Here is a 24,510-nt window from a genome sequence, read left to right on the forward strand (position 1 = left end):
ATATATGATGAAAATATCAAAAACATCAAAATAAAAAAACACTTAATGTCGAGGATCAAAGGATTAAAGGAAAAGTTGGGAGACAGATATGAACCTTCAAATACCAATTTTAACCTCCTCATTCAAGCAACAAAAGTTGTCTAAGAAAAAAACAAAGTGATATTTTGGTCATGTTTTGTATGGTAGTAAAGTGTAATTTTGACTAGGTTTTGTGAGACAATGAAAATAAAACTTCATTTTTTTGCATAAGGGTCACGCAAAAATACAAGCCCGAGGGAGATGTTGGGTTTAAGGTTTGAAGTCCTTAGCCAATTTAGTTTTGACCTTTTATCCTCCATCTAAACCTTAGATCCTTATATTTTTACCAATTTGATGAAGGAAATTGCATTAAAGGATAAAATTGAATGTAAAAGTCTTTTGTGGAAATTATCTTCTTCTTCTTCTTCTTCCTTTTTTTTTTTTTTTTTTTTAATAAAATGAAATTTTCTCATCTACTAATTGGTAAAATAATCAATTACAATAATTCATGTAATTACAAGAATTTAACAAATGCATAATTCTTGTAATCTTTAAGGTAGTACATTTTTGATAAATTTTACACTTTTGAGGTTAAAATGGGCATCAAAACAAAAGTGTACAACCAAAATCAACTTTACAAGAACCAATAGGATTCAAGATTATGATGTCAACCAAGGGGGATGATTCACCATTTTTGGAATAAAACTGTAATAAGATTAAAAAATTAAAATTAAAATTTCAACTCGTATTTTCAACTTATTTCCCTGTGGTTTTACTCAAATTTAGAGAGGGAGGACTCATTGGATGCATAATTTAATTCCTCGTCCAAGGAGTACTGAAGTTGCATACATTTGATGGACCTTTTTACATGAAAAATGAGAAATACATGAAAAACGTGATTGCAATTACATTTTTATTGTATTTCTCATTTTTCATATAATAGGGTACATGGAAGGTATGAAACTTGGGTACTCCTTGGATGAGGAACTAAATTTTGCATCTAAGGAGTGAACCCACTCAAAATTTGAGTAAAACTGTAGGGAGATAAGTTGAAAATACGAGTTGAAAAAAATAGTTTTTTCTTTTTTCCCTCTATAATTTGATGATGTAATATAATATTATTTTATTATTTCCACTATTATTTTATAATATTCCTTAGGAGACCCATTTGAGACATCAAAATTTATCTAATGCATGTTGACCCCTTATTAACCCATAGTGGACTTGGGGTGCCCCTAAATGATGATGAGATGTTGATCCACCACACACATGATCATGCCGTTAAATATAAGCTCGTTAGTACAAAGACCCATTTGTCAATGGTGGGTGGTCTCGTCAGTTGACGATGTTGATAGATGACCATTTTCATGTCAAATTACATCGCTACCCTATCATCATTGCTCAATAGAGGAGGCACTTCACAACAACAACAACGATGGTCAGCGAGTAGTCTCGTCGCTTAATGATCTTGACAGATAGATTTATTCTCATTAGCTGTCGGTTTTGTCTCTTAGCTCAAAACTATCAGGATAGACACAATATTTACAAGGGTCTGAGAAGGATTTTAGGCCTAACCATGAATTAGTGGAAAATCTTAAAAACTTACAATAATACTTGTAAATGTTTATAGTCCACCATATCAATGCTTCATTGATAAACATGGTCTGATAGAAATGTTTATAATACATAACATTCCAAATAAACAAAATTATCATAAGAAACTACCCATTATGAATATATAGATATTTAAGAATTCATTCATGAAGTATATAGAAACATGCACCAACTCATCATCACATGAAGCATAAATCATCATTCAGATATCAATATACATAGCCATTATACTTATCTGAGTATGTTAATTCAACTAGCAACTGCAAATGGGACTTCCACTCTCCAATCAACAATAGGTTAGTTGCACTGTAGTCTTTTTTTACAACTGAGCACCCCCCTTCCAGATCCGAAGCCTGAGGGATGCTTGCATAGGTATAATTTCACACCAATGGATTGATAACAATATCAGGAGATGGAATCCACAATCTAGGTGGTTCATTAACTACTATCTAGCAGTAAGCACCCTACTGACTCACTTACTCTCCACAATTTAATCTCGGGGTAACACCTAAATCAAGGTACACGGATGTTGCTTACCTTTTGAGGATTGAATCCATTATAATGGCAGTTCATCAACTAGTTAGCAATCACTTAGCAGAGCTAAGTAATTCTTCATTCTAACTGTAAGCACCTTGTGGCATAATTAACTGTTAGACAACCTCTTAGTGATTTTTCAACCAGAGGAAAACACTAAGTGGTTCGTTAACCAAAATTACAAGAAAAAAGTGGCTCATTAGCCAAAATTACAAGCAAAAAGTTGTTTGACGGCCCGAGGGAAGAAATTTGTGGCTAAAACTCAATCCTTCAAGAAACAGACTAGCAACATGGTCTCACACAAAGATTTAAGTGGCTTCAAAACATTATCAGAGTAATTAGCACAGCCAAATGCACCCTCCAACTAATTCCAGTGGGCCAACTGAAATTTCACTATTGATGTGTGTATATGTATAAGTCCAACCGCATCCATTTGCACAACAGAGAAAGTGCACTACCTTGGATCATCTATGCCTTTTTCTCCACGATTGTCCCCTATATCTACAAGGATGGCCCACCCATTCCAATTTATCTTCTCATTAATGAACTATTAGCGATGTTCCTAAATCGGTTCGAATTCAATTGTGTCACTTTAAAAAATATGTCAGGGAATGGATTTTCTTAGTTATGGTCAGCTCCAACATTAAATTTGGTAGGGTATGGTTTCAACGTGTGTAAGGAAAACAAGAAAATTCCCTCAGACTCTAATCCATTGGTTGTTCCTTCATTCAACATGTTTGGAACTTTAATTAAAAATTATCAAGTTCTTAACAACATTTTACATTAGCTATGATTTTTTCGACGTTGGAGTCAGAGTCACGTAAAATGTTTATAAAAGTAATGGTCAACATGGGGGATGTTACATTCATGGTTCTTGAAAACTTACCATGTGATTAACAATTATTTTTTCTATGAAGGTCTTAAAACTGATGTTCAAAAGTTTATGGTTAAATGTGTGATTACCAATAGAATAAAGGAGAAAACCAAGACCCCATGTCTCCTTTACAATTTTCAGTGATATTCGGTCAATGTTGGGAAGAAGATTGAATGGATTTTATTACAGATCTAACCAAATTTGAAGGAAAGAATGTCATTGTGGTATTAGTGGATCGACTCACAAAATATGCCTATTTTTTCACTCTTTTCCATCCCTTTCAAGTAAGTATAAAAGTCAAAGAATTCATGGAAACAGTTTAGAAGTCGCTTGGAATCCCCAAGTTCACTGTAAGTGATATAGATCTAATATTCACTGAAGACATTTGGACTAAATTATTTTCTTGTTTGGGTACTTAATTTCTCACAGCGCATCTTACCATCCTTGATTTAATGAGTGAATTGAGATTTTGAATAAATCTATAAAATTTTGATATCTTCATTACTTTGCATATGATAAGAAAACACAATGGGTTAAGTAGTCTCCCTTGGAAGAATGGTGGTAGAACACATCCTTCCATACTTCATAAAAAGTGTCCCCATTTATGGCACTTTATAATATCATTCTCCATCCATTACATCACCCTTGAAAGGAAATGCAAAGGTTCAAGCAGTGGAGGACCACATAGAGTGCCAATAATAGGTTCTCAAACTATTGAAGAACAACTTGGGCATAACACAAAATAGAATGGAAAAACAAGTTGATCAACATCGTAGTGAAAGGGAATTTGAGGCAAGGTACTAGGTATTTTTGAAGCTACAATCATACACATAGTTGTCCCTCAAGCAAAAAAAAGAGGACACCAATTATTATGGTCCCTATAAGGTGTTGAAAAGGGTTGGAAATATGAATTATAGATTTAATTTTCCTCCATCTTCACATGTACATCCAATCTTCCATGTTTCTAACGAGTGACAAGATCTTAGTTAATGAATGGAATTATACCAGAATAAAAAACAATCCTTGAATCAACGATGAAGCAATTGTGAAATGAAGCAATTATGGGGAGAGCTTCACTAAACCCTAGGCTCAAATCCTCATTGTACCTCTTTTAAAAGAGAGGGTAAAATAACCCTTTAATTATAGGATCATTATGGTTATCCCCTTTTTAGTGAAATTATATGATATTTAGAGAAGAAGATTAGTGCATGGTTAGAAATCCATAGAATATGAGCTAAAGGCCAAGTTAGATTTAAGAGCTACCATTCAATTTTGGGCCACCTTATTTCCCTTAGGATCATTGTGGAAGAGTGTCACAATAATAAAATGAATCTCCTATGTTGTTTCATTAACTTTAGAAAAGTTTTGATGTAGCACATATGATTAACATTTGTAATATATTAGAAGAACTAAATGTTCTTTTCGAGTTAAGAGATATTGTAATAAGTTTGTACAAGTATGTATGTTATTACCAAATTCAAGAACACTAAGGGTTGGTCAAAAGAAATTAATTGTAATATAAGAGTTAAGCATATTTGTCCTCTCTCTCCTACCCTTTTTGGCATATACATTGATAAGTTAGTGAATTGTTCAGAAAAAGTAGGTTGTGTTGGCCTAACTCTATAGTCATCATCATTATTTTTTACATTGATAATATTGTTCTTATGTGAGGAATCCCTATGATTTCAACAAACAACTAAAAACTCTCAATGATGTCTGCTCTAATATTGATAACATTAACAAAATGAAGTTTGTGATGATTAAATCCAAAAAGATTTCTTATGCTAATTTCTAAGACACAACAATAAATTGAGGAAGTGACTTGATAGAAATATCTTAGGATTAATCTTCATCACAAGGTTAACTTGGAGGAAGTGACTTGATAGAAAAATCTTATGCTCAATCTTCATCACAAGGTTATCTAGAATCACAACATTGAGAGAAGGATAAATGGAGGGTGGAAAGCTTATTACTGACCTGTAAACTATTGTAATTGAGAGGACCTTTGGCTATGGGGTATGAATAAATTCCTCTTTGAGATTCTCTTCACTCTTGTTATCCTATATGATTGTGATGTTTGGGGCTATAACATCTCTACATATTCATGGATAAAAATAGAATAAATGCATAAGTGTTTTGTAACTTGTAATCTCAAAAATAAATGCAATATACCCTATCCTATCCTCCTCATTGAAGTCATTCTCTCATTAAGAGCATAGGTATAACTAGGTACCTAATTTATAAGAACAAGATAAACCACAAGGAAGCCAAAAGGCTTCTAATATTGCTTCAAAGTCTAGTTAAAACCACTTGTGGCTCAAGCAATGTTAGCATAAAATGCCAAATCTTCGCTAAAATCATTGGGGAATAAAGGAATAGGTCACTCTGCAAAAGAAAGATAGTATTAAAAATATTATTACATATAAATCTAAGGAGGAATCACAATGTGATAAAAGATAGCGTAATAAAAGAAAATTAAGATGAGGTAATCAATTATAGTTTAGAAAATAGAAAATATCTCTCTATTTTGAAAATTAAGATAAGGAGGTAATCAATTATAATGTAGAAAATCAAAAGTATCTCTCTATTTTGATTTGGGTAAAGAAGAAAATTAACATTGCCAAAATAAGAACAAACTTTCATGAGCTCCAGAGTGAAGTAAGGAGTTGGACAATTTCTAAAAAGTCATGGGTCAAAAAAAATTATCATCTTTACAACACTAAGAGGGTGAAGGATGAAATTTTTTTACACTTAGAACACCAAGCATACATCCATGTTAAAATACAATTTCAAAATATTTATGACAAAATTGACCTTTCTAACCTTTTAGCTCATAAAAAAATATGGTGATTTAAAAATGTTTTACTTAGAGCACATAGATAAAGTTTTAAAACAAACCAAAATAATCCTTACATTTCTTAGGATACCAAATATGATTTAAGTGGATATAAACTATCATCATTATCATATTGTTTTTATGTTTTAAATAATTCATATATATGTATAAAAGGTAGCAAAATGTATCATAACTCACTTATCATTACATTGGATATATGGGTTGACTAATCATTATTATTCATAGAAAACCATAACCATGCTACCTAAAATTAGTCACTATAATTTGTAAGTGTACTTACACTCTTGCTTCTATGCCTTTGACTATTTATTTGTTATTAATAATAATAAGCTAACTTTTCATTTAAATATAAGTCTTTTGGATTAATCACATTGTTAGGATTTGGTCTACGTTTCAAACCAACTAATGTGGTTCATATATGAGACTCCTTTATTTGAGACTTACTTTCATGCCCTTTGAGAAGTGTAATTCCCCAAAATTGCTTCTATTCCTTAACCCCTCCCTATAAGATTTGAACATGTGACCTTAAAGGACTAAACCCCACACAAACCAAATACCTCCCTATGAGATTTGAACATGTGACCTTAAAAGACTAAACCCCACACAAACCAAATAATCTCTCATGAGTAAACTTCAACAAATTATTAAATATCATGTTCAGGTGATTTTTTGCTCAAAGTCAATCTGACTGAATCACTTTGGATGATGGATTTGATGAGAATATCAATTAAATAAAAAATCATATTATATTTAAACCAATGAAGGTTAGGCTCGTCAACCCTAATTTGCGGACCCGGTGACTGATTTTAGTCCCTATCCGGGGGAAAAGAAGTTGATCGAATTAATTGCCCCCAATTTTCGTCAACGTGGCGCATTTCACATTCCAATCCATTCTATTCCAAGTAGCATTGATGAAAATTAAGATGATATTGGATTGGCCGTTATAACGGCTAACAACCCCAATTTCAGGTGATCAAGGCGAACGATCTGCGAGTCTGATAAAAGAAGAAGCGCAGGTTCTTCTCATCAAATCTCCTCCTTCTGTGTTTATTATAATAGTAACTCTACTCTCTGTGGCAGGGACTTCTTTGCACGCGTCTTCTCAGTCATAAAATTAGTTCCTGAAACACAAAAAATGAGGGAATGCATTTCAGTTCACATCGGCCAGGCCGGTATTCAGGTTGGCAATGCCTGCTGGGAGCTTTACTGCCTTGAGCACGGTATCCAGGTCAATTTTATTCATTTATACACCTATTCAGCCATCCTTTTTGAAATCATCATGGTATATAATTTTAGAGATTATAATTAGCCCATGGCGGAGGAAAATGTAAAATGTGAGTATAAGGTGCTATGTTCAAATCTGTAATTTTTTGTTTTTTTGCTTTACTGTGAAGAACTGTAATTCATTTAGTGGTTATAATGGTAGCGATATGAAACTAATCTTATACTAGTTCGTCTAAAGGTTATAAAAATAGTCATATGAAATTGATCTATACTAATTCATCTAAAGTTTATAAAAATAGTCATATGAAATTGATCTCCTACCATATTAATACCATATTAATACAAGATGAAGATTAACAAATCTGTGGAGGCGTATGAAATTGATCTCCTACCATATTAGTAATACAAGATGAAGATTAACAAATCTCTCGAGGCGTCACCCATACTCATCCTCTAGAAAGATACAAGCAACAAAAAGCAAATCTCGTCACCAATTTGGATCATGGCAATAACAAATGGTGATGAAAGAAAAAAACATTTTTTTTCTATGTAAGTTTAATATATTAATATGATACAAAAAAGAAGTTACAGTGAGGCACAGCCTCAGAAGTTCTGAGCCTCAGTCATCACACAGTAAGACTGTCTAGTGTTGACCACCCCAACAGAGGGGAAACCAGTCCAAGAAAGCAAAAGAGCCTCAACAGAGGGGAAAATAGTCCAAAAAAACAAAATAGACCATGCAGGGGTTACCAGTTTGATCACAAAACAACAAAAACATTTTAGACATTGCAAATTCCTAAATACAAGCTTAACCATAACTGCCCAGTCAACAAGACAAAACATCCACCTGGCAAACTCGACACCTGGCTGTCAATTGTCAGTTTTAGAGGTTGTCCGGGGTTGGTTCTTCCACAATCGGACATGAATATTTGTCTGAATCGTCATCCTCGTCCGAAGTGCCACTGATATGTGCTGGATGGACTCCCTCAATGCTGCATGCACCCACAGGCGTTCCTGACATGTCTCCACGACAGCTGCCTGAGGCCTGCGTGTTACTAAGCCTACCGTCCTCAGCTTGTTGGCTGCCAGCCATCTCTTTACCATGCAGGGTGGCTCTATCTTTGTCTGCTCGTTGTTCACTGAGGTTACACTTGCTCCTGTGGCTTGGTTCTGCTCTGTTCGACTCATCATTGTGCTTAAACAGAGGAGTTGGCGGTTCAGTTTCTTTAGTGAAAGTGATTGTAATGGTGGCTATGATTACGGGGTGATTTAGGGAGCTACGAAATTGAAATTGCGTGGTATGGGGAGCTGGATGTAGAGGTAGGGGGAAATTAGCAGTGTGAACCGCCGCATCTCCTCTTCCTGTGCCATGGAGCTAGGCTCTTCCTCGTCTGTTGCGGGTGTCTAGGTAATGCCCAATGAAACTAGGCGGATTGGGGTTGTCAGCTGAGGAAGCAGGGGAGACCGAGTCAGGGCTAGACATAGCAGGTGAGCGAGTGCACCCACCTCAAGTGCCACCTCTCCTACTTCGCATATGATGGCGGACCATGGTGGGGTTGAAAGCAGGGATAATAGTAGAGGGGATGGTGGAGGAACTGCGTGGGGAATGGACAGATGAAGTGTAGACCTGAGCTAAGTTGCAGAGACTGGAGTGGGAATGATGGAATCCATTGCCCAGGTCAATGCAACTTAACAACCAGCATCGGCTACTTGTTACAGTGCGCACACAAGGCTCTCCAGCCTACGGAGGACAAACACAGTGAATCAGGGGGGGAGGAATTACAGAGTAGTTTGCAGGCTCCATAGTTATGAGTGATTTGGTTCTGTCTCGGCCTGTGCATTCATTAAATGGCACCTGCAAGGTGACTTGAATGCAATTTAGGTTGGCATGGGGGAAGTTGCAGGGGGCCATGTGGCTAGTCCTTCTGCCGCTTGGCTGTCTCATCAACTTAATGACTTTGGTAATCATCTACATCTGGGTGGATGAAAAAAAAAAAAAACATTACTTTATACCCCCTACTAAAATAGAAGGTGCATTAAAGAAAGTTTATCGGTTTGATGAAAATTAAATAGATGTGAAATAATTCAGTCTTGACCACTGAAGAAGCATTTAGTCTTAACGAAAATATTGATTAAAATCAAGTTGATCATTTCATTTTTCATCATGTTTTTCTATAGTAATTTAGGGGCCAGTCATCTCAAACATCATCTACAACATAAAATCTTGTAAAATTTTGAAAAACATGAGCAATCTGAAAATTTTGCAATTCCTATAAATTTGGAACAATCTGTAATTCCTATAATTTATGAACAATCTATAATTCCTGCAATTTCTGAGCAATTTGAAAATTTTCCTGTAATTTCTAAACAAGCCTTATTAAGTACTCAACATTTTTCTTTACATTCTATCTTAGGTCAACATTTTCAAGAAATGTGTATTGAGGATAGCTTGAAATATGTTTATTTATCGTTCATTCCTATGCATTCAATATCAAAATTCCTGCAATAAAGTCATTGAAATTTTTCCTAGAAAAATTTTAAATATCAACTTTGTTAGAAAATTTCCATCAAGATCAATTAATTACATTATTGCAAAAATATTCAAAATATTTGCTTGGGATTATATTGATATTCCCGGAATACATCCTTATACATGCACACATCACATCTACCTTTAAGACAACCACAAAGAAGAATGAACCCTCTCTTGAAAGAATTAGTAAAAAAGGAACTCCATAAACTATTAGATGTAGATTTCATTTACCCTATATCTAGTAACCAATGGGTTTCACCCTTGGTTATTGTTCCAAAAAATAATGGTAAATGGAGGGTATGCATATACTACAGGGAACTTAATAAATCTACTCTAAAATATCATTTCCCTTTGCCTTTCATAGATCAAGTCCTAGATAAATTAGTTGGAAAGAAATACTTTTCTTTCCTCGATGGTGTCAATGGATATAATTAGATAAGAATAGCTCTGAAATACCAACACAAAATGACCTTTACCTTCCCATGGAGAACCTATGCTTATAAATTATTTCCTTTTGGACTTTTAATGCGTCTACCATATTTCAAAGGGAATTCTTGTCTATTTTCGCTGATTTGATTCTTGATTGTGTAGAAGTGTACATGGAAGACTTTACCGTTTATGGAAATACTTTTTAGGAAGCTTGTGATAACCTAAAAAAGTCTTTAAATGATGTCAAAAGTCAAATCTCTCTTTAAGAAATGCAAAATGTTTTTTATTGTTTAACCAAGGAATTGTCCTTGGACAACATGTATCTTTCTTAAGTATTAAAGTGGATCCACATAAGGTTGAAGTAATTTTTTAGTCGCCAACTCCATCCTCTCAAAGGAATGTAAGAACCTTTTTAGTACATGCATGGTATTATAGGTGCTTCATTAAGATTTTTTCAAAAATTGCCTTGCCATTATTTAAACTTCTTGCAAAGGATGTTGAATTCTATTGGGATAATGATTGTTAAATTGCATTTGATATGCTTAAAGAAAATCTTTCTACAACTCTTGAGTTAAGAGGACCTAATTGGAAATTACCTTTTACATATCTTTAGATGCTTCTAATTCAGCCATAGGAGTAGTTTTAGGGAAAGAGAACAACAAAGAACATATGTCATTTACTATATCAGTAAAAACATGACTCTAACTGAAATTAATTATATAGTTATGGACAAGGAATTTTTGCAATAATTTATGCAATTAATAAGCTTTGTCATTACATTACGAGATATTAAGCCTTTGTGTTGGCTTGAAGGGACCTGACCCAGGTTCGGAGTTAATTAGCCAAACAAATCCCTACACTACTGGCCCTTTCGGCATTAGCCCGCGGTGCACAAACTAAAGTCTCACCCCGAGTAGTATGGGGGGGGTGGTGTTGGAACCAAGTTTCCACACCCTGGAGATGTCTGAGGGGTCGATTTAGTCCAACTGTGAATACCTTCGCGCAAGTCACTTCGCGCACTATCCTAAACTGTGAGACCTTCACGATCTGTTATAACCGCCTTCACGCAGCCCTCACCAAGGGCTAAGGTGCTTTCACGCTGCTATGGCAGCGATCTGCGCTATTTCCCCAAATTACACTGTGTATCTTACTTATCTTCTTACAAATGTTAGTTAACTTCGCGTAAATAGATACTTTATCTCACATTTACTTAATCAACACAATCATATATGTTCGCGCATCATATAAACAACAAAAATGTAATTTATACCCAATACATTCAATGCAAAAAACAGTAAATAAATACACAGGGATGGTATAAAACTTCTCTTTATTAATGCTTCAATCGGTTACAAACTCAACCTGCCCTGCGCACTCAGCTGCAGGGGTCTACGTACTCAGCTACGGACTATTAGGCCTCTTTGAACTCAACTGCAAAGCCTTCTCCTACTCTATGACCCAAAGACTTGACTCTACACTTCAGACAAGACTCACCTCCATTCTTCTTCTATTTCTATTTCTATCCCCTTACAACTTAGAGCCTTGTTCTATTTATACAATCCCATGGTTTGCAGAACATGGGTAGATCTCTAAAGCTGACATTACATTACAAAATTAAGGGCGGACAACCCTATGACTCATTTACAACTTTGTGCTCCGCACCCACAAAATGCGGAGTCTTTACATTGGATTTAGCCCCAAAACTTCCCTTGGTGGATCCCGTGCCCAACACTTTGTGCATATTGACCATTCTGCCATCCAATATTTAATGAAAAAAACAATAACAAATGCTAGAATTACAATATGGCTCCTACTATTGCAAGAATTTAACATCATGGTGTTAGATGGACCTGGGAGATAAAATTAGGTAGCAAATTTCCTTTCTCGAATCAACAATATTAGTGAGACCATTCTTATAATAGATAGTTTTCCCAAATAAATGTATTTACAATTTTTGTTATAACACCTTGCTTTGTTGACATTGCAAATCGCTTGTCTACAAGAAAGTTTCCACCACATTTTTCATTAAAAGAAAAGCAAAAATTGATTGGAAAAAACACTAAATATTCCTGGATTCAAGCATATATTTTCTATAGTAAAGTACACGTATATTCACAGATGTGTTAGAGAGGATGAGATGCTAGATATCCTAAAAGCATATCATGATGAGCCATGTGGTGGAAATTTTTCAGATAAGAGGACAACCTATAAAATTATCTAGCTAGGATACTATTAGCAAAGCATCTTTAAAGATGATAAGAATATGTGAGAAGCTATGATAGTTGTCAAAGAATGGGTCATCTAGTTGTAGCCAATGAAATTACTCTTCATGTGCAGTTCCTTGTGAAACCTTTCAAGAAATGGGCTTTAGATTTTGTGGGAGCCATTAATATGGCATTGAGAAAGAAGACTACATATTTGTTTGCACAAACTGTGACAAAGTGGGCAATGACAAAATCTTTGATAAGAGCTATTGAGCAATAGGTTATATATTTTCTCTTTGAAGACATTTTTATTCATTTTGGGGTACCTAGAGAGATAGTTACTGATCAAGGGGATCAATTTACATCAAATTTAGTTGAGTCAATTATGAAGGAATACAAAATCAAACACAAGAATTCAACTCCTTATCATCCATAGGCCAATGGCCAAGTAGAGTCCAAAAGTACTAATGAAAGTGATGCAACGTCTGCCTTAGGTGCCACAGGATTCCCCTCCACAGCGACCTATGTGGTCCCTAGGAATAGAAACTATGGACACCAATTCGTATCAAAAGTCGTGCGGAATAGTCTCGGGGTGGGATCCAACAAGTAGGAGAGGGGGTATCTCTCTTTCCTTGTTTTCACTCTCCCTCATGCTTGACTCCTAGTAGAAAGGAGTTTTCCCGGTCTTTCTAACGACACTAGATCTCACTCATTATTCAACATCTACATTTAATAGTTTGAGTGGCCTTGGAGAGTTAACTCTCCACTCACCTATTCCAAGGCCCTAAAGAGCTAGACTTGTTGATGTAATTAATGACAAATAAAAAAATGTTCTAGTTCTTTTTAATTAAGTTCTTGATTTAAAAGGTTGTTCTTTAGGTCACGGGTAAAATGAGAGTGCAACTTGTGGTGTTTTGACACAAAGAAATCAATAGAAACTTAGCTATGTGCAAATGCAGCTATTTTTCTTCGATGAAAAGAGATTTCTATAAGTTTCTACGTATAGACTTGTAGAATAATTTTTTTCTTTTTTTCTTTTTTAGAAAACATGCTCCACACACTCAATATTTAACAAAAAGACTAAAGTGCTTGCAGTGCAAACTATCTTAATGTAAACGATAATGATGGTGCAAGAATCTATGGATTCTCATACAAGAAGAAAATGTTTTCCTTCACAAGATCAATAGGCCAACTTGAATACAAGGAGGGCATAAATTCAATGACAAACTTCCCTCTAAACCAAGCAAAACCAATCGAAAAAAGTTCACAGTTGCTAAAAAATAATGAAGAAACCAAAAACAAAAACTGAAAAGAAAAAGAAAGGCAGAAATGATCTTTTTGTCTTTTTCTTTTTTAAAGAACCCAAAGAAGTTTTTGAGAAATCAAAGACTACTAAAATTCCAAAACCAAAAACAAGCATAAAGAGTCTCAAAATTCGCAAGTTATGCACATCATTAATATAATAAAACTTGAAACGACAAAGGACTACATACTTGCATAGATTGACCTGAACAACAGTATAAATGACTTCAACAAACCAAAAGAAAGTCAAGAAATACTTTCAAGATCGCTAAAGAGGCACTCAAAAACCATGAAAAACAAAATAGCTCAACCAAAAAAAAGAAAAGTAAAGAAAAGAAATCCGAAGTTGGGTTATAAATAAAACTGCAACCAAGTTCTTATTCTGCAAATTCAAAACAACCAAGAACTTCTACGAGAAGCCTTGAACCCAAAGCCCAAATTGAAACTTTACTTAAAAAGAAAAACCCTAGGTTGACTAGATTTTTCAACAAGAAGAAAATTAGAAACTGAAAGCTTGCAAGAAAGTAGAGCTTCACTGATAGTGAATGTCCAAAAAATAGCAAAAACCACAAGGCAACAACCTTAACTAGGCCAAAGATTTTGAATTTTTTTTTCAAAATAAGGTATACACAACTGTGCAAAAACATAGAAGCATGTATACGCGACTAAAACATAGGAAACTCGCGTATACGCGAATCTATTTGAAGAAACTAGTGTGCATACACTACTGTATCCTCTAAGAAGTGCGTATATAAAGCTCTATCAAGAAAAACAAAAAATCCAGGCCTAATCTAAAATATTAGACTTGATGCCCCGAAAGAAAACAGGTCACAGACACTATAAAAGCAAGAAATCAATCAAACAGGCTCTGATCAAGAAGAAACAACCCAATCTAGGAAAAACAAGAATGCTTTCCCCAGCAGAGTCGCCAATTTTGTTATAGGTAGAATCACCCTAGGGTCTTGGGTTGAGAACCCAAACAAAGCGGAGTTCATACAACATAAAGAGACATACTAATAGGCAATACTAATACTTAAACAATGAAAGTCAGTATAGAAGGTCTTACTCGTAGGTCCTACGTTTGAGGTCGTTCCCATAGGGTCCAAACCCTCTGCTTCTTCCTTACACTTTAAGACCTGCAATTCGTTCAAGGCAAAGCATATACACCAAAAATAACTGAAAGCATGTTCATGATATCAAGGTTAGATCATATAAGCATGTAAGAAAATAAGCATTAACGTGAGATTTTATAAGCAAATCATGACATAAATTAATGCATAAAGACCATAATCATCAGGAACAAGACAACACCTCTTTATTAATGTAAGATAAAGAAAATATGGAAGAACTACAACTTGAGTTGTCTGCTGGCTCCAAGTGAAACCGTCATCTGGATCCGTCCTGCCCAGGACTCAGTAATCCTCCTCCATAAGTATACACAAGGATGTCATGAAGGGATTATGAACATCTCAAGAAGGAAATAGGGGTTTCCTATGACTGGGAGTGCAGAAGGCACAAGGATATATTCAGACTTGATTAGGGATGTAATCAACTATAATATCAATATCTAATCCTTCCTCCTCCCTTAGGCCTTCCCATGGAGATGTATTTATACTTGTCCAAATTAGTTTTTTTAGTTGGAAAACAGTTGGGCCACGAGCTATAGTAGGTGGGTATCAGGTCAAACCTGTAAACCCCACTCGAATAAAAGGAGATTATATATTTTTTAATGTTTTAACACATATACACGAGTTGGGTATAGGTTGAACCGCGTGTACATGCGCTTTATGCATGGAAAAATCGCGTATGGGATTTAAAACATTGTTTTTTAGAATTTGGACCAAGTCTGGTAAGGAAGGGTTGCTCTAGGCCATGTCATAGAGCATAAAATCTACCAAGGGTGGTAAATGGTGCTATAATAGAAAGACATCTTGACAAACACTATTCAACTTCATCGAAAAAATTGGGTAGAAAGGCTTCTTGAGACCTTATAGGCATGTAGAACAACATGGAAGAATACCACTAGTCATAACCCATACAAATTGGTAAATGGAAAACAATTAATTTTTCCCATTAAATTTCAAATTAAAACCTTCAAAATTGCAACATAATTAGGTTTAAACTTGTCAAAAGCTTAACAACAAATAGTTTTATAGTTAAATGAATTAGATGAGATGCAACTAGATGCACTACAGAAAACCACTCTTATACAACATCAAAGAACTAAATGGCATGATATATTTATAAAGAAGAATGAGTTCAAAGCTGGAGATTGGACCTTATTGTTTTATTCAAGGTTTAAAGACTTCAAGTGTAAATTTACTACTCATTGGTTGGGTCCCTATGAAATTCAAACTGTGTTTGATAATGGTGTTGTGGAAGTAAAAACAATTATTGGATCAAACATCTCATTTATAGTCAATGGTCATAGATTAAAGTTGTACCATCAACAAGTTCCCAAAGATTATTTCATTTCCAATTTATTTCAGGAAGCAGAGATGGACATTGTGGATAAAGGGGATAATTCCTCTCATCCACTTTCATCCTAAATTTACAGCTTTCAAAAGTAATGAGCTAATTTTGTTCTTTCTTATGCTTATTAAATTATGAGAAAAACATCTACCCAATATAGGTTTATCCCTCTATTTGGTCTTGGTATATTATTAATGGAAAATGAACCCCCTTAGAGTTTTCTTTAAGTTTTCCTAACTCTCTAAAATTGAAAACACTGGTGAGCATCAACCATCATGGGCTTAAGAAAAATCCACAAGATAGTAGTTGATTTTTCTTTAAGTTTTTTCAGACTCATTAAAATTAAAAATATCGATGAGCATTAATTGTCCTAGGCTGGATAAAAATACACAAGGTAGTGTCATAAAAGTGTAAATAATATGGCTTGATAGTAAATAGTAGCAAGGAAGTGATCTCATTCAATAAAGGTGCCTTTATTTCACAATAAAGTGTGTGGATTGATTCTTGTAAATCCTGAATTTAAAACAAAATTTTCTGTAAAATTCTTGTAATTACATGAATTTCTGAACATGCATATTTTCAATTCCTGTAATTTCAAATTTTAGAACAAAGTTTCCTATAAATTCCATCAATTATAGAATTTTTTTAACCTGAATATATTAAATTCTTTGTATAAGCAAGGTTATTTTTAATAATCGATCACTCTTGTCATTGATTACATCAAAGAGAAATTAGAATCAACATCAACAACATAAATTTCAATTAGTGTCAGCAAATAGGACACTCTTTCAAATTCCTGTAATTGAAGAACAATTTCTTGTAATAAAGTGTTATAATCTTGCAATTGAAGAATTATTTCCTATAATATAAGCTTCAATAGAACAAGAAGCCTCAACAAGAAGTATTTTACTCCATTTTTGCATACCAAGAATGATAGTACCAGACAAGTTTATATTCAACACTCTTCAGAAAAAGGTAAAGTAGTAAAATGGTTTGTTTATATTTATTTATTAAATTGAAAACATTTTTAAAAAATAATTAATTTTACCTAAAAAATGTCCTATGTTGTCTTTTTCATCATTATTCTATGTGATCATACCTATTATGTCACATGTTCTTCTGCAAAAGCATTACATTGTAGTGTCTAATACTAATGATATAGGCATTTCAAAGTCATAATTTTAACCTCATTGTCTCTCATTATTCTGAATTCCACCATACAATTTGATAATTATGATGTGATATTTGTACTATAATTACAAATATCACTATCGTTTAAACCAATGTTATTTTGAATTGTTTCATTTTATATGTTACCATCATCCTAAATCTTGTAAGTCAAGTTCTTCTACTCTATTTCCTACATTGCCTACCATAATTGAAGTGAGCTTTCTTTCATATTTTGACAAAGGAGTTAACATGGCTACCGCAGGGGTGGTATGGTACGAATTGAACCCTATATTATATCAATTTTAGAGAGGTTCCATGTATGCATAATACATTTCCATAGGGTAGGTTTACTCCTCTTCTTTAAAAAATTCTAGGGACATAATGCAACAGTGACATAAGCATTTGCCAATACACTCAACAGAGAAATTGCAAAAACTGGCAACATGACAATTATAGTTTCAGAGGAAACCCTAGCTAAGGTTACAAGATTAGAACAAGATGGTAAAAAATGGTTTAAAGAACAGTGAATTAAGAGTGTTGGTGTCCAAGTATAAACAAATTATTCAATCCCGTTTCCTACATTAATTCATCAATCCGGGTGCGTACACTTTTTAAGGTAACACACAAGGTATATGTAGGAGCAAGGTTACAATCTTATATTGACCAAGGGTTCGTGACTAAGAAATTAAAGCATCGCTGTAACAGCAATGGAAATTAAATTGCAAAAAGAAAAGCATTCACAACAATCTATGGAAATCTATAACAACAATAAAGAAAATACAACAAGTAAAACAATATACATAAAAAAGACACACGCACAACACCTGATCAAAAGAGTGGGCCCAACTCCCTGGTCAGGGTTGTGCTTAACTCACATATTTGAGAAAAATATTAGAAGGCTGAAAATTTCATTAACAAGAGTTCCACTATTACAAGGCTTAATTCTTACACCAGCTAGCTCCCCCTTTCTCTCTGAATTGTGTCTTTTAAATATACAAACATCCAAAGGAAACTTGCAACAAATTGATCTCAATATTCAAGATGAGATTTGAGAGATCTGTCCATCATGATTCAGTCGGAACAAGTTGAATTTGGTTATTACAATTGGGCAATTCTAGAAAATGGTTGCAACAACAAATTTGCAAATATGTCCTTCGAAGAACCTTGATTTTCTCCCAATACAAACCGAATTTCTAAAAACTACACAATGGGAAACTGATTTGGTCCGTTCTGAACAAAACCCATGTCTCGGATTTTCTAGATTCGCTTTCATTTTCCCAAAACGTAATGCAAAACTGTCACTTCTTATGCCAATGAATTCCTGAGTTAGAATATCTAATTATCTGTTGAAGACCAAATCTGCAATGTGGAAGAGATCTTGGAGGATAAAATTATGAGTGAGGTTATAATGAATGAATAAACCGAAATCATGCATAATAATAATTAATTATTAAAAATAAATGAGATCAGATATTATTTATCCACAAGAGCATAAATAAAATTATGAAATGGAATTATATAATAAATTATGGTAAATAATGTGATAAAGAAATAATGGAAATATATGAAATGAATGTTAAGAAGTAGTAATAATAATGACAAATTAAGAGCCCAACATTCTCCCACACTGAATATGTTGCATGCCCATGTGCAACCCAATGTTTTTGTATAAAGTAGGGGAAATAATAGTTTGAAAAATATGAGTGAATAATGCTCAGTGGTTTTTTTTTTTGACATTCTCCTAAACTTTTAATAAATCAAACACTCATGTTATTTCACTTCAATTGTTATTTTCAATAAAATAACGTGGAATGACATCTATGGATTAACATTTGTTGAAAACAACGTAAACTTTGAAACGAGAACTAATACTGTTACCTGTTTTCTAGAGATAGCAAAAAAGTGACCCGATTTTGAAAATGGGTGATGCAGAACACACATGTTTTTTTTAGAGCATAGTTTTTGGCACTATAAATTTTTTTATATACATTGCAGTTTAGAATGGTAGTGATTTTGATGTTGATTTAAAAAAGTGCTAATTCTACACCATGCCCTTTTTTTTTTTTTTTTAATGTATGAAATGTAAATAATTATTTTGTAAATTTAATAATTTTTTAAGTGGTCTTCTTCTTCATATTTTCTTGTTTTTATTTTTATTTTTATCTTTTCTGTAATGAGGTTTTTATTGTTTTGCATATTTAAAGAAGAAGGTCGATATTTTGTATTTTCAATATTCTACATATTTATACATCGCTAATTAATTTTTCAATCCACATGAAATAATTGTCTGTAAAAAACAAATATAAAAATATATATAGAAAGACAAATAAAAAAAAGTTAAAAAAATTATATCATAAACCATAAAAGAATTTGGAATATATATATATATATATATATAAAAGTAAAAATAAAGAAATAAAAAAAAAAAAAAAAAAAAACATTAGCAAAAACTAAGAAAAAAAAATTAAAAACAAACTAGTTTAAAAAAAGAAGAAGAAAATTAACGGAAAAAAAAATAAAATTTAAAACTAATAAAATTAATATTTAATTTTTTTTTTTTTATGAAAATGGCATAAAATATGTCTTTTCAAATGAAAAAGTAAAAAAAACATTTACAGTTTATAAAGAAATACACATTTTCGATTTAAAAAAAAAATAATATATATATATATATATATATATATATATATATATATATATATATATATTATTAAACCTACATTTTTTATTTAAAAACAAAAAAAATAAAATATTTTAATTTTTTTTTTAAACAAATTTAATTTTTTAATTTAAAATTTAAAAAATTATTTAAAAAGAAAAATTAAAAATTTATAATAGGTTTTTAATTATTATTATTATTATTATTATTTAAATTGGGCGTGGCCCCTCTGCCCACGGCTACGCCACCACGGGCAGCGGGGGAGTGGAGGGGCCACGCCCAATTCTAAAAAACTATTATAATTATTTATTTAAAATAATTTTTTAAATTTTAAATTAGAAAATTAAATTTGTTGAATTTTTTTTTTTTTTTAATGATTTTAAAAAAAAAAAAATTGTTTAAAAAAAAACTTAATAATAATTTATTTTTTTTTAATAAAAAAATTTGTTTAAAAACAAAATTCAAATTTTAAATATTTTTGTTTTTAAATAAAAAAGTAGGTTTAATAAAATTTTATTTGATTTATTTATTTATTTATTTTTAAGTCAAAAACATGCATTTCTTTATAAACTGTAAATGTTTTTTTATTTATTTTTTTCATTTGAAAAGACATCTTTTACGCCATTTTCATAATTTATTATTATTTTATTTATTTTGAGTTTTTTTTGTTTTTTTTTTAATATTAATTTTACTAGTTACTTATTTATTTATTTTTTCCTAGTTTTTGCTAATGTTCTTCTTCTTCTTCTCTTTTAATGTATGAAATGTAAATAATTATTTTGTAAATTTAATAATTTTTTAAGTGGTATTTTTCTTCATATTTTCTTGTTTTTATTTTTATTTTTATTCTTTTTTGTAGTGAGATTTTTATTGTTTTGCATATTTAAAGAAGAAGGTAGATATTTTGTATTTTCAATATTCTACATATTTATACATCGTTAATTAATTTTTCAATCCATATGAAATAACTGTCTTTAAAAGACAAATATAAATATATATATAAAAAGACAGAAATAAAAAATAAAAAAATGTTAAAAAAAATTATCTCATAAACCATAAAAGAATTTGAATATAGATATATATATATATATATATATATATATATATATATATATATATATATATCGGTAAAAATAGAGAAATTAAAAAAAAAACATTAGCAAAAACTAGGAAAAAAAATTAAAAACAAACTAGTTTAAAAAAAGAAGAAGAAAATTAACGGAAAAAAATTTAAAAACTCAAAAAATTAATATTAAAAAAAACTAAAAAAAAAGCCCAAAAAAATGAAAATGGCGTAAAATATGTCTTTTCGAAAAAAAAAAAAAAAATAAAAAAAAAATTACAGTTTATAAAGAAATACGCATTTTTTGTTTTAAAGAAAATCATATATATATATATATATATATATATATATATATATATATTAAACCTGCATTTTTTATTTAACAAAAAAAAAAAATATTATTTTTTTAAACAAATCATTAATTTTTTTTTTATTTTTTTTCAACAAATTTAATTTTTTAATTTAAAATTTAAAAAATTATTTAAAAAAATTAAAATTTAATAATAGTTTTTTAACGATTTTATTATTATTATTATTTTTTAAATTTGGCGTGGCCCCTCTGCCCATGGTTGCACCACCACGGGCAGCGGGGGAGTGGAGGGGCCACACCCAATTTTAAAAAACGTTAAAAAACTATTATAATTTATTTATTTATTAAATAATTTTTTAAATTTTAAATTAGAAAATTAAATTTGTTTAATTTTTTATTTTATTTTTAAATAAATTTAAAAAAATAATAATAATAATAATTTTTTTTTTAATAAAAAAAACGGTTTAAAAACAAAATTCAAATTTTAATTTATTTTTTTTTGTTTTTAAATAAAAAATGTAGGTTTAATAAAATTTTATTTGATTTATTTATTTATTTTTAAATCAAAAACACACATTTCTTTATAAACTGTAAATGTTTTTTTATTTATTTTTTTCATTTGAAAAGACATCTTTTACGCCATTTTCATAATATATTATTATTATTATTATTTTTGAGTTTTTTTTTGTTTTTTTTTTTTTTTTTTTATATTAATTTTACTAGTTTTTTTATTTTTTATTTATTTTTTTAACTAGTTTGTTTTTAATTTTTTTCCTAATGTTGTTTTTTTTTTTTTTTTTTTCTTTACTTACTTATATATATATATATATATATATATATATATTAATTTTGTTTTTTTTTTTTTCAAATTCTTTTATGGTTTATGAGATAATCCTTTTTTAACATTTTTTTTTTTATTTTTGTTTTTAATTTTAGTAGTTTTTAATTTTTTTTTGTTAATTTTCTATTTTTGAAAATCTAGTTTGTTTTTAATTTTTAATTTTTTGTTAATTTTTCTATTTTTACCTACTTAATTTTTAATTTATTTGTTTTTAGTTTTCTTTTGCCAATTTTTATTTATTTATTTTTAATGGTTTACAAGATAAATTTTATTTTATTTATTTATTTTTCCAATTTTTTAATTTTTTTTTTTACTATTTATTTGTTTATAACTTCTAGTTCTTCTTCTTCTTAAGTTTTTTAACTCTTATCATTAATTTTGTTTTTTTTTTTAATATTTATTTTGTTTTTGTTTTTTTTTACATTTTTATGATTGATTTTTATTTTATTATTATTATTATTATTTTTAAGCTTTTTTTTGTTTTGTGTTTTTTCATTGTTTTAAAATTTTTTATTTTTTATTTTATTTTATGTTTTCATTATTTTTTTTTAAATTTTAATGTTTTTCGGGGTCATGATAAAATATTTTACGCCATTATTTCGAAATGTTGAAATTTTACTTTTGAAAAAAAAAAAAGGTGTTTTCCCAGCGTTAACACTTTTCGTTTTGAGGGTGTTTTTTGGACAATTTTTGTGCAAAAAATTGGTTTTCACGGCATTTTTAAAACATGTTGAAAATTTACCCAAGAAAGAAAAAGGTGTTATTCCAGCATCAACACTTTTCGTTTTTAGCACTGTATTTGATGTTTTTTCGGGGTTTTTTGGCCAAAGTTTCCGTTTTGAGTTTATAGTTCCCGTTTCAAAGTTTACATTGTTTGAAGCTAATCTAGGTTGAGCTTGTGTAAGTGATGTGAAAGGTGGAAGCCATGTAAGTTCAAAGAAAGTAATCAAAAAGTGTAGTAGGATTTCCTTTCCCCAAACTGGTTAGTTTCCCTGTCATCAAGATTTCTATAGCACATCTCATGAGTATCCTCAATCAGTGATTCATCAAGATTCAAAATCAGAATTAGGCTTCTTCATCCTTCCCCAAAATAATGGTAGTGTTGTTAAGCTAGGATTAAATAGAGATTGATTGGGTAAAGCAACTATCTTTGGTTAAAGATATGAAACTTGTAGAATAAAGGAATGATAGATTAGATGATACAAAATGTCAAATATCAAATATCCTAAAAGTTTCATCCCTAACATGTAAATTAAATATTTATAACTCAATAATAGATATAAACCATAACTACCATTATCTAAGAACTGATTAAATATTACCCCATGAACCATGAGTTCTAGCAAACCTTATATATGCAACAGTGACTTTATCGGCAGTTAGTTTTGAGAAAACAAGGTAACCAAGTAGATCATAGTATTGAATTAACTTCTATACCATAGGCATGACCATTGCTGCCAACAGGTGTCCATAGCCTCTACAGGGATGCCTTTTTAACCCATTGAGATGCCAATGTTCCATCTATTAGAAATAAGTACATAGTTACAAAAGCATTTCAATTTACTTATATGTCTACTGAAGATCATTGTTCTAGCTTGGTAACCAGTTAATAACAATGTCATTCATGGGAACTAACAAATGTGAACAAGTCGGCTTGTGATGAGACCTCTTGTCCTTCAGTGTTATGGTCGCAGGCCATTACCCCGGCTTGGTGATCAGTAGTGGTAATGTCACTCTATTAGGACCTATGATCATGGTAGGTTGGCTTGTGATGAGACCTACTATCCTCCAGTGGACTATTTATGTTTAAAATTTAACTATGGCTATCGTTAATCAACAAAAGATCACTTAATAGATGGGGTGGCAAGCCAACTCCTTAAGAGCTAAGGATGGCGTAAATTTTTTTGTAGTAACTATTTTCAATTCGGGTAATTTTACTTCTCAAATACTAATAACCTTCAAATGACTGTTGATAAATATATTTTGCTTTGTTAAGATTAGGGTTTGAGGAATAATTCATTAGATAGTGATGGAAAGATTTAAGTACAATTTTGTGGTCATCATCATAAATTTTACAAGATCAGGGACTTGACAAATTAGGAAAGTTGAAAGTTGCCATGATGAAATCATCTTTTCATAATTATTCCTTAAAAAATAAAATTATGTTTATAGATAAACAAAGATAAAGTGACTACCCAATCATTATGTCAAAGAGGACCCAGGAAATTAAATATATTTCCCCATTCACCAAGTTAATGTCGTCGTGCTGATTCAAGTTCCAATGTGTGTGGATAAGTGGGGGTTATGGATTGTTATGGATTATGGTGGTAATAATCATGAGATGTATGAGTTGACGTGAAATTTTAGTAACAATGATGACATGACATCATTGATATTAAATATAAT

The sequence above is a fragment of the Pinus tabuliformis genome, chromosome 1_2 (genome assembly GCF_031772625.1).
Source record: "Pinus tabuliformis cultivar Carrire ecotype Pingquan chromosome 1_2, CPIR1, whole genome shotgun sequence".
Taxonomy (NCBI): domain Eukaryota; kingdom Viridiplantae; phylum Streptophyta; class Pinopsida; order Pinales; family Pinaceae; genus Pinus; species Pinus tabuliformis.